The sequence below is a fragment of the Ctenopharyngodon idella genome, chromosome 17 (genome assembly GCF_019924925.1).
Source record: "Ctenopharyngodon idella isolate HZGC_01 chromosome 17, HZGC01, whole genome shotgun sequence".
In the NCBI taxonomy this organism is placed as follows: domain Eukaryota; kingdom Metazoa; phylum Chordata; class Actinopteri; order Cypriniformes; family Xenocyprididae; genus Ctenopharyngodon; species Ctenopharyngodon idella.
Window position 1 is genome coordinate 31,894,767 of NC_067236.1, and position 12,386 is coordinate 31,907,152.

Here is a 12,386-nt window from a genome sequence, read left to right on the forward strand (position 1 = left end):
CAATCAAGTGTAATTTACGACTTGTCCTATATTCATGTAGTCAGTTATATTATACATGTATTATCTTACAAATGTCAAAATATACAAAAATCATATTCAGATATTTTATAAGGTCCGCCTGACGTTATGTCAAGGACCACTAGGGGTTCATGGACCCCTGGTTGAGAAACACTGATGTACAGTATGTGGAAATATTAGGCTGAATATTAACTACAGTTAAGTTGGTTATGTGAAAGTAACTCCCTAATGTGATTGCTTTAAAGGGCAGGGAAGTCGGAATTTGTTAAAATATTCTAATATAATTTTATGTCAAACTTGTGTGTAATACCTTACTATAATTAAAACGTGCTTTGTTTTTAGGAAACGTGACTTGTACACCTCCATTACGAATGAGGAGTTGGACAGAATATTGGTGGAAATACACCACAGATACCCTAATGCTGGCTACAAGATGATCTTGGGACACTTAAGATCCAGGCAACTTCGTGTACAAAGTAGGAAATGTAGCAAATATTAACATTTTAATAATCTAATGTCTCATCCAGGGTTTGAAATGAACACATGCCAGCGCTGCTGAAAAAGACAAGAAACCATCACAGAAATTCTAATGGTTTCCATTTAAATACCATTATGAACCATTGGCTTGTGATGCACTGAAATGATAATTCTGAGCCGGTACTGAAAATTCAGGATGCACTTTGAAGAAAAACTAAAAACACCAAAATTGGACAGAATATTTTTTATAACAATAATAAATAAATTATTCTTTGCAGCAGAATTTTCAGCCGAAATTCCGGAGCATACCACCCTACCATTGGCTTTTTCCATTAAAACCATTGCAAAATTCCTTTTTGTATGTTTTGGGCATTATTGCAATAAGATTTAATGGTGTTTTATTGGTCCCCAACTGCCAGATAACATCCCACCTATAAAATCCATCACATACCAGTAGGCACCATTATAGTTTCTGTTATAACCAATTAAACCATTAAAATTTCTATTGTGTTTTGGGCAAGGTTCTATTGTTTGTTTCATAAATTGTTCCCTCACTTTATTGGGAAGTTTAAATCAAACCAGCACAAATTAAGCACATTTACTCAATGTGTGAGCCATATGTTTTGATGTACTTGAACATAGCCATCACTATGCAAGAAATAACCGTGCACTTGTTCGTTTGAGTCTGCTTTAAATTATGTAAAACTTGCTTAAAAAGGCATCCAAAATGTGCAGTTTTTCTTAAAAAAAAAATGCAAGATCTAACATATGAATATTATTGTTATAATCTGTTGCAGAACACAGGGTTTTAGCATCATTAAGACGAGTAGATCCTGAAGGAATGGAACTGCGCAGGTTACACCTTAGGACGTCCCGACGCCGACGTTACAGTGTACCAGCTCCCAACAGTGTCTGGCACATTGATGGGAACCATAAACTTATTCGGTTAGTATTAAGAATTTCTTTGGGAAAATGAATGAATAATGTTACTAATGTCTCGGGTCACGGAATCTTAGAATCCTTTACACACGTCTACAAAATAAAGTTCCCATCAGTCACAAATTTTACTTATTAAATATTTTTTGTTTTATGCTCTCAGCTAACAATTATGGTGTAATAGTCTTATGTTTTGATAAATCTGAAAGGATACACCATTTTCCTTACCTGTCTTTTACTCCTAAATCTGCAAAGAACATGCAGAAAACACCTACTTGTTATATGTAATTATTTCATATTATGCTTTTATTGACAGAAGTGAATATGTCATTTAAGAAGGAAAGCCATCCAAAAACCCTTTCCTGTACTATTGGACACAAAGCATGTCCAGTGTTGTAGGCATTTGCATATATTTTTGTGTGCTTGTGAGGGACATGTTATTTTTTTTAATACATGATGTATTCATAGTTGTATTCTTAAATGAGTAACTTGAAATGCTTTAATTTGCAGATGGAAAATTGTTATCCACGGGGGTACTGACGGCTATTCCCGACTTAAAAGCTGCTACAAACAACAAGGCTCAAACAGTGCTGCAAAGCTTCCTGTCTGCTGTACAAATATATGGTGTTCCCTCTAGAGTGCGTTCTGACAAGGGGGGGGAATGTAATGGTTGCCCGCTTCATGATAAAAACAAGGGAAACAAACAGACATTCACACATTACAGGAAGAAGTGTGCACAACCAGAGGTAGGCTTGTTACCTAGTAGCCACATAAATAGGATTTTACTTTTGCTGAACTTCTTTGTTGAAGTTTGTTTTGTTTTTTTATGAAAGAATTGAGCGGCTGTGGAGAGATGTCTTTGACCAAGTAACAGACCTCTTCTACACCACCTTTCGTCAGTTGGAAAATGAAGGATGGCTTAATCCAGACCAGGATGTGGACTTGTTTGCATTGCACTGGTCTTACATGCCACAAATTCAGAGGAATCTACAAGAATTTCGGAGTGCCTGGAATAGTCACAGTCTAAGATCTGCAGGCAACAGAACTCCTCTGCAGCTTTGGTCAAATCATGAGAGGGATGACCCAAATCTGGTCATTTTGCAGTGATTTAGTTAATTACTTTACTTTTTTTCTTCTTCCCCCATTTATTTCTTCACTGATTAATTGTTTGATACAATGGAAAATTTAAGAGTAAAAATTGAAACTTAAGTACTGATCGATTGTTTTTTTCAAATTACTGTTTTAAATTAAGTCTTCTAAATGATTTATTCATATTGTAACTGTTTTAGATTGACATTGATGATGAAGTCAGGGAAGACCTTGAAGGGCAACAAGCAGAAGGTGTTCATGTTCCTGAGTTGGATCTACCTCGTGGCTTGACTGAAGAAGAGTTGGTAACACTACCAAACCCGGATGTACCTTTTTCAGATGCACTGTCTGTCTACATGGAAACAGTTCTTGCTATAAAACAAATGCTTGGTGAATCATAGTCTTCTCTTTTAAAGGTTTACATACTTTAGGCATAGAAATTGTATATGTGCTTATCAGACAGGCCAGTTGTATTGTTGATCAGGAACCACCGACACAGTAACATCTGAAAAAACATTTCATTTAATTTATGCATTAACATACTGTAAAGAACATTTTAAACCCCTCATTAAAGTTGGAATGAACAATGTCAGAATAGCCACTGTTAAAATTGGTTGCAAGATAAACATTTATGCATCAATTATTAAGTGTTTACATAAGTTTTTTTTTTTAAGATACTTTTTTGCAATGGACAAATCCTGTAGTATGAACTATAGTGCATTGTCACTGAACAATAAAACCGCTGAACAACTGTAACATTTCATGTTGTCAAAAAAAAAAAAAACTATAGTTTTTTCAAACAATGATGTATTTAAACCACCCAAATGAAATTTACCCCATAATTTACTCACCCTCATGCCATCCTAGGTGTACGTCTTCCTTTCCTCAGGCAAACACAGTTGGAGTACTAAATATAATTCTGGCAGTTCATAGCTTTCTGATGCCACTGAATGGTATTACAAAGCTGTGAACTGCTAGGATTTTATTTAATGTTACTCCAATTGTGTTTGCCTGAGGAAAGGAAGACGTACACCTAGGATGGCAAGAGGGTGAGTAAATTATGGGCTAAGTTTCATTTATGGTTTAACAATTCCTTTAATGTGAATGTGTTGAACTACGCTGTGCCAAATGTTGGTGCCCACAGTATGCCATTGCTCATGTGTGTTTTGAATGACTCATAATTGTGATGGATAGGCAATTTTAACACAATGTTGCAAGTGTTTTCCTCAGGGAATATTTTCTCTGGTGCATCATGGAGAAATTCGATTTTGGGCTGCTGCAGAAAGCCATGAGGTGGAATGGCTGAAGACCCTGAAGTAAACTCCAGCACATTCTCCAACGTCAATGGTGAACATTCTCCATCTGTAACACAGGTAGATATTCAGTCTGACAACTGCACTGTTTGTGCCATTCCAAACAGGCTGAAAGTGTATCAGTTACTCTTCAGTAAATAGCTTGTAAATAAATTGTGTAATCATTCTCCATGTAACTTGTTAAAAATGTGATTCATTCAGGAGAAACCATGCTACCATGTGATGTTTTGAGAAATACAATGGTTCAGTGTCAAATGCAAAATTTGCAATAGTGTCTAAAATCTAATTTAGTAACAAACAATGACATCTCTACCTGCTCTCTTCTGTTGGAACAGAGAAGAGGTAAGCAAGTAAAATATCAATATTTGTGTGAAATGTCATTTACATCAACCCTGTTGGACGAACCACTTTATAAAAGCAATTTCACACTTTTAATCATATGCAAATAAATAAATAAATAAAAAGAAGATTTGTAAATGCCTTCAACATCAATGATCCAGTCTCTCCAGAAGCACAAGGTCCTGGTCTCTAGTTCTCTCTTATAGGTGTCTTGATCTGACAGGTTTACTTCAAAAAGTGATGTCAGGTCTGGGGATCTCAGTGGTTTTTTGTCTTCAACAAATATGGTGTGAAACAGATCTGTGTGTGTCTGCATTTCTTGAACAAGTCCAAGAGTGTTAAAACCATCAACAAACCTGTAAAAAAACATATAGAATCTACAACGAACTAGGTCTAAAAACAATATCAATAAACAAAGTTTTTGATATTACATACTGTTGCAGTACAGCATTGCATCTCCCATCAGCATAATACTCGACAGCTGACTGTACCAGCATGTCCCGCTGCTTAACTTTTAATTAATTAATATTAGTATTAATAGGGGTACAGGGGTACTCTTCATGCACAACTTCCAAATTTATCTCACTGCACTTTAAGGAAAATACTTACTTTGCAAAGCATTTCTTTGAAGGTCTCATCATCTACTTCATCCAAGGTTGCAGGAGGGGTGGGTTTACCACAAACCTGGAGAAAGAGCCTTTCTGAAAAGAAGTGTGGCCCCATTCCCCCATGAGTTATACAAACTGATATCATTTGTGATATCTGCCTGTAAAGACCTTTATGCAAAGCTGTAAAGAAAATTTCCAAAATATTTTAATGAACTACAATGACAATGTTATGAAACCATTTTAAATAAGACCGAGCTTAATATATGTCTTTTGGTATTCAATTAAAAAGCAGACCCTATAAACCTTTAGTTCAAATGCTTACCTTCAGTGTCAAGCCGCAAACTCTTACTATTTTCAGGGCCCTCAAATATGCAAGACTGTTGGACAGCCTTAAGGAGCAATCTGAGGTACTCTCTATTTGGACCACCACCGTCCACAGCCCCCTCTGCTGCTTTTGTATCATCAACAAAAATGACATCCAGTCTTGCTCCGAGGTTAAATCGTCGCCGACTAAAAACCTGAACAGTGCTTCTCAGTATGTTGTGGGTATTGCCTTTGTAATCCCTTACAACATTGATCTGGTTACTAGTGGGACTGTCGTCATCTATCTTGGCTGAAAGGAGACTCAGTATTGTTTGGAGGTTGGTCCTGGAAAAGAATATGATTATGAATGCGAATGCAAATGACAAAAGATGACATAGTATATCAAATGTTGGGTTTACATTGGTACTATAACATTTTAATCCATACTTCTGGACAGTCTTTTCCTGCTCTGATTGAGGGGAGAACGATGTCAGATGTTCATTAGAGGTGCTAGGTTGATCCAATGGGCTGACAGTCCCAGAATTATAATCATCTTTATCATGGTTGTCATTGCCATTAGGTGTAGGAATGGTCTGCATAAACTGAACAAATTATATAAAACAGTAAATGGCAGGCTAAGAAAATTTTGAAAAAATAACATTTTGTAAATCTACCTCTGCATCTTTGGAAGAAATCCACTGGACAAACAGTGTGGTTGGTCCTGTGATATTTCTTTCAGAAATGGTTCCACATAGGTCATTTCTAAGTGGTGGTGATAAGGCTTCCTGAATATGGAACCATTCTGTAGCATCCTCCACCTCTCCAACGAAGTCAAACAGTGCCTATACATTTTGATTATTTCACATTTAAAGACAGAAAAATTTGGCATGCTAAAAAAAATAAAAAATAAAATAACTTAAAACAAATGTCCTAGTCCTCATCAAGCCACTTGGATATTTTACTTTTAATGGCACACCATGAGAAAGTTCAGGTAAACTCGCCATTCGCGCTCGTCTCTCATCTATAGCCTAAAATAATGTAGGTAAGTTTCAAAATCAAAACTGTAATAGTAAAAAAACAAAAACAAAATACAAGTCTTTTTTTATAGATACAAATATAAAATTCAAAGAACAAATATCAATTTGCAGTCGCTACTGGATCTTCACTATCTTGTCTACATTTTTATAATTTTATAGTCTCTCCTAATTTCTGTGGTCTGAATGTGCAGTGCCTTGTAGCACTGTCACAACACATAATAAAATCAATTACCAGGACTTTTAATCACTCCCTTTCCTTCAATGCCTAAATGATCTTCTAATAACTATCCAAAAACCTCAAAAACATGGAATAATGAAACAGTTCTTCTGCAACGACCTTATAAATTGTCAATGCAACACTATATTATTTACCAGACATGCTTTAGGAAAATATAAAGAAAACCTCTACTCTTAACTGATGTTTTAAACACGTACATGTCTGTCCAAGTTTATACTAGTTTTATTCTCAGACTAACCTATAAACTATGAATTAAAGCCCTAGTGCTATTTTCTCTGTGATGATGCTTTTGTAGAATTCTTCAACTTGTAATTTGCTTTAGGTTATCTGCTATATACAGGTGCAGCTCAATAAATGAGAATGTCGTGGAAAAGTTAATTTATTTCAGTATTTCAACTCAAGTTGTGGAAATCGTGTATTAAATAAATTCAGTGCACACAGACTGAAGTACTTTAAGTCTTTGGTTCTTTTAATTGTGATGATTTTGGCTCACATTTAACAAAAACCCACCAATTCACTATCTCAATAAATCAGAATACTTCATAATATCAATAAAAAAACATTTTTAGTGAATTGTTGGCCTTCTGGCCTTCATTTACTGTATATGTACTCAATACTTGGTAGGGGCTCCTTTTGCTTTTATTACTGCCTCAATTCGGCGTGGCATGGAGGCGATCAGTCTGTGGCACTGCTGAGGTGGTATAGAAGCCCAGGTTTCTTTGACAGTGGCCTTCAGCTCATCTGCATTGTTGGGTTTGGTGTCTCTCATCTTCCTCTTGACAATACCTCATAGATTATCTATGGGGTTCAGGTCTGGTGAGTTTGCTGGCCAGTCAAGCACAACAAAACCATGGTCATTTAACCAACTTTTGGTGCTTTTGGCAGTGTGGGCAGGTGCCAAATCCTGCTGGAAAATGAAATCAGCATCTTTAAAAAGCTGGTCAGCAGAAGGAAGCATGAAGTGCTCTAAAATTTCTTGGTAAACGGGTGCAGTGACTTTGGTTTTCAAAAAACACAGTGGTCCAAAGGGGCGTACATAATAATGATCCCGACTGTTACGTAACAGTCGGTGTTATGTTGGGATTCGCCCTTTTTTACGTGGTCTTTTTCACGAACGAGATTTACATAAGAAGGAGGAAACAATGATATTTTAGGCTCACGGTATGTGATTACCATCTACAGAAATCTTATTATTCAACTATGCCAAGGTAAATACAATTTTCAATTCTAGGGCACCTTTAATTTAATTTAATTTGTCTATTTGGTTTATTTTATCTATTTAATGTGCATTTACTTAATCTATGATGCTCTGTTTAGTTTCAATGTGTTCAAAGGCTTTCACGTATTTCTGGTGAATGTCTAGTTTTGCCTTTGTTGTAATTAAAGTTTTGTATTCTTCAGTAATAATGATAAAAAACTTAAAAAACTTGTTTCATTTGAGACGATGGTAGAGTGCTTAGTTTCATAGTGTAGTGTGTCATTTGGGACACACCTGCTCTGTCACTTTTGTTTCTGTCTGCTTTCCAAATAGGCTACTGTAATGAACTGAAGGAATGAACGAGGGAGCGGCTTCGGATCACAGTATATGCCACCGGAGGGTGTCACGAGCTGTTATTGAGCTGACTTTACTGAAGAACTACAGACCATTTAGATCCAGCCACAAGGAATCCATAATGAGGATCTCAAAGTTAGTGGGGTATTATTGTCATATTTGATATTCAATATGTCTGATCATCTAGATGATCCATGATTTTTTATCACCAAAGGACAAAGGAAAATGATTTAAAAATCCTGAAACTGACGTGCTTTATGGAGATTTTTGTATCCCCTAATTATAGAAACCAACCAGGATATGTAGCGGTGGTTGGTACGATTCCATAGTTTCCCCAAAAGCATCACAGCAAGAAGGTAATAAAAATTATCTTCTTCCCACTGTTTCTGCCAGGAGACATTTCTGATTTCATTGTCCGGATGTTCCCAGCCTTCTGAGAGAGGTGCAGTGCTGTCTCATCTCCCTCATCACAATGATCTTCCTCTTGAAGCCACACTTTTGACATGTACGCATCAAAAATCTTCTTGGTGAGGATGTTGCTGGATTCTGAAGTCACACAAATAACATCCCTTCGATACAAATTTGACCTGTACATTATAAACAGCAGGAAAAACACAAGGAAGTGTACATCCCATAACCTGGAGCAGAGTGCAAAAATTTTGATTCAAAAAGTCATCTTATGAAGGTGTAAGAGGTTAGGAAGACACACACACACTAAAGATTGTCTCCCTCGTTTCTTTATTTTAAGAACTTCTACTCAGCTGCTTAGGAAATACTGCAGCCGAACTCACAAGAGACCGAAGCTTGAGGAAGACCTAGTGCTGGAAATGACGTCACCTGATAAAGAATAAGGGAGTAAATCCTCAGTGTAGCAGTCAGAAATTAAAATAAACATTGTAATTGTGTCGTTCGATTATTTAGAAGTACAGACCCAAACAGCAACAGATATGAGACAAATGTAATATTTTCTCTCAAAAGCACCACCGCTGCACAAAAACTATAGAATAAACACTGTAAAATTAATCATATAAAATGTGTGGAATTATTTACTGTGGAATATTTACAGAAAGGTGGAAATTTACATTGTCCCATATGACAATGTATCTCATCTGCTCTGCATCCATTTGGTCTTCTGCTGTGACGATTTTATGTTGTCTGTCTAAAATGTGAATATGTGGGCTGTGTTGTAAGGGTCTAAGTTGGCATGCTGGTGGAGGACCCCATTCTGCGTGACTGCAACATATATTGTGATGTTACCACCACGTTGTCCCGGGACATTCAAAATAGCTCTGTGGCCAATGATGTTTCTCCCTCTCCCTCTTACTGCAACATTGAAGACACATAAACTCACCTTTTGCCTTTTTATCGTAGGCTACTTACACCTGATTGTTGAGTTTACAGTTACGCACCTAAGTGTCTGAACACCTGACAGCCATGTTTGATCAATTGGTTTATAGGGGCGGTATTTTGGAAAGCAGTGTGGTGGTCTATGTTTCAAAAGTGAGACAAAACCAAATATAACCACATAGAGCTCTACAGTATGTTATAACAAACTACAAGCTGAATTCTGTATACAATGGGCACAGTTATACTGAGTTAAGAAAGATTGGGTGGTGGGTAATCACAAATAATCTTGGAAGATATGGCCTACCTGTAGCTGAAGCACGTTTTCTTGTCTCTCCACTTCTGCTTCTTTTTAGCAGTGGACGTCCTTCTCCATCTCTCTCCACCCATCGGGCATTAAATTTACTGCCTTTAGCAGCTGCTTTGCCCTTGTGTGATGATAAGATGAGAGAGACAATGAGAAAAAAATGAATCAATTTAAAGATCAATAAAGTCAGTTTCCTCTGAAATCATATTCTTCTTCTTTTTACCCCCTGAACACAATATTCAGATACTGAAACTCTGACATCAAATTCTACTACAGATTTATAATAGTGAATAAGAATAATTGATATGACATCTATAGCTCTCCTATCAACACACTGATGTGAGAATCACCCAAATACATTTTTCAGTAACACTTTCTATGAAGCCTGTGTTTATAATGCATTATAAGGATATTCTTAATGCATCATAATGCACACATAATGCCTTATAAACAACCTTATAATGTTGCAGCATGTAATGAATATTCATAACAACAGTAATAATACTTAACTCTCTGTGGTTATAAATAAGAGTATGATTATTTATAACACACAATGAACATAATTTTATCCACTTAAGTTATAAAGTAATATATATCCCATAGTTTCATATTTTAATTTCCCAAGTCTCATATCTTGACATTGTTTACTGAAGATCTGCACAGTATAATACTGCATCTTATGAGTGGAATTTTACTGCTTAAAGTGACTTGAGCGATGCCTACTGAACAGGAGAGCGTGTGCTGCATCGATTGTGATATTGTCATGCCACAGCTTGAAAGTCTGGATAATTCAGACGATGAGACGACACATGTATCTCACATCACCACACGCATGTGTCGTAGTGCTCTCGTGAGGAGGAGGAAGAGAGGAAATTGTTGAATAAAGTTGTTATTTTGGTTTTTTGCCACACAAAGTATTCTCGTCGCTTCATAACATTAAGGCTGAACCACTGTAGTCACATGATCTGTTTTAAATATGTCTTTATACCTTTCTGGGCATTGAAAGTGTAAATTAACTTGCTGTCAATGGAGGCCTCACTGAGCCATCGGATTTCATCAAAAATATCTTAATTTGAGTTCTGAAGATGAACGAAGGTCTTACGGGTGTAGAACGACATGAGGGTGAGTAATTAATTACATCATTATTATTATTTTTGGGTGAACTAACCCTTTAAGGCAGTGGTCTCAAACTGCCGGCCCGCGGGCCATTTAAGGCCCCCACTCCCCCTCCACCCGGCCCGCAACTGATCTCAAAAATAAAACATAATCCGGCCCGCTAAATTATTATTATTATTATTCTCTAGTTGTCTCATACCATATTCCATATTCAAAAGAATGACATGATTCTTTTAAAAAAAGAAGTGTGCAGGCAGATTTGATGAGAGCTGGTTCGGGGCTTTCGTAGTTTATTTGTTGTTTGGCTGCAAAGTGCGAATGCGAACCGAAAAGTAAAGTGGATGAGGAACACAGACAGTTTCAAGAAAGATGGACATTGCAGTAATTTTTCGTTGAGTTTAATAGAAACGCTACCTGTCTGATATGCAAAGAAAAAGTCGCCGTTCTAAGGGGCCGTTCACATATCGCATCACATAAGCGGCATCTAGATGATCAGACATATCGAATAGCAAATATGACAATAATACCCCACTCACTTTGAGATCCTCCGCTTTCTCCTTCTTTCCAAAGCGCTTTCGCTCCCTTGTCACATGACCTGCGGTGCACTTGTGTCATTCTGTTTCCAAACAGGCTGAAAGTGTATCAGTTACTTTTCAGTAAATAGCTTGTAAATAAATTGTGTAATCATTCTACATTTCAACAACAAGGCAATTCAAAGTGCTTTACAGAAAACATGAAATTTATGGAACCGACAATTAATCAGGTTGTTTTATAAACCAAAAAACATTGTTAACCTTTTTTTATTTAACTTTTTTTTATTTAACTATTTTTGTCAATGTTTTATATTTTTATTATGTTAAGTTGTAAAATGTTCCATATTTTTAAAAATTGTTTAATTGTATTGTAAACGTCTTTTTAGACACAAAATTGCTTGCTGCAATAAAATAAATAAATAAATAAAAACTGGTTTGAATAGTAGCATGCGCAGTGGTGCTGAGCTTCTGGATCTGTGTTTGGATCAGACTGTTTAATCTCTCCTCGGAGTTCAGAGAAAGAGAGAGAAGTTGATCGATACTGACCCGCTCTCTCTCTCTCTCTCTCTCTCTCTCTCTCTCTCTCTCAATTATATTCAATTCAGATAGCTTTATTGGCATGACAAAAAATACATTTTGTATTGCTAAAGCATTTAACCAACATAGAAAAATATTTAGAACAACAGAACATCTGAGTAAAGCCTATGTAGAGAAAATAATAAACTAAAGAAAAATAATAGTAGTAACAAAATAATAAAATAAATAATTATAAAAAAATAATAAATAAAAAAGATTCTAATACAGAAATCATGTAACAACTGAACTTAGAATTTGAACATTATCTACATTATATACATGTGTGTAGGTCTAATGGGGGTGTGTTTATTGGCTGTTTGTTTCTTTCTGGTTGTCCCTCAGGAGATGATACAAATCTTGCAGTTATATTGGAACATTTGGCTTCTTCGCCAAGAATGTAACAGAGTTTTTGGGTTGGGCTACAGGTGTTAAATTAGGGAAATATTTTATTAATTTTGGGGTAGTAGTGGTCTCTGATTTCTTGGTATTTTGGGCATTCTGTGAGGAAGTGCAGCTCCGCCTCCGTCACTCCCAGGATGCAGTGCGAGCAGAGTCTCTCTCTCTCTCTCTCTCTCTCTCTCTCTCTCTCTCTCTCGTCAC

The 12,386-nt window shown here is 36.3% G+C and overlaps 2 protein-coding genes and 1 long non-coding RNA gene across 52 annotated transcripts in view; 2 read left to right on the top strand and 1 right to left on the bottom strand.

Annotated features, from left to right (window-relative positions):
* Positions 1-12,386, top strand: part of LOC127498610 (NACHT, LRR and PYD domains-containing protein 12-like) — a 362,780-nt gene that overhangs the window by 309,374 nt on the left and 41,020 nt on the right. The window lies entirely within an intron of this gene.
* The window catches only part of LOC127498614 (tetratricopeptide repeat protein 8-like), a 133,876-nt gene that overhangs the window by 64,789 nt on the left and 56,701 nt on the right, over positions 1-12,386 (bottom strand). The gene's annotated exons all lie outside the window — the stretch shown is intronic.
* Positions 1,087-3,280, top strand: LOC127498622 (uncharacterized). Its single transcript, XR_007925927.1, has 3 exons — positions 1,087-1,440; positions 1,942-2,177; positions 2,265-3,280. It is a non-coding gene; the product is annotated as an uncharacterized LOC127498622 (long non-coding RNA).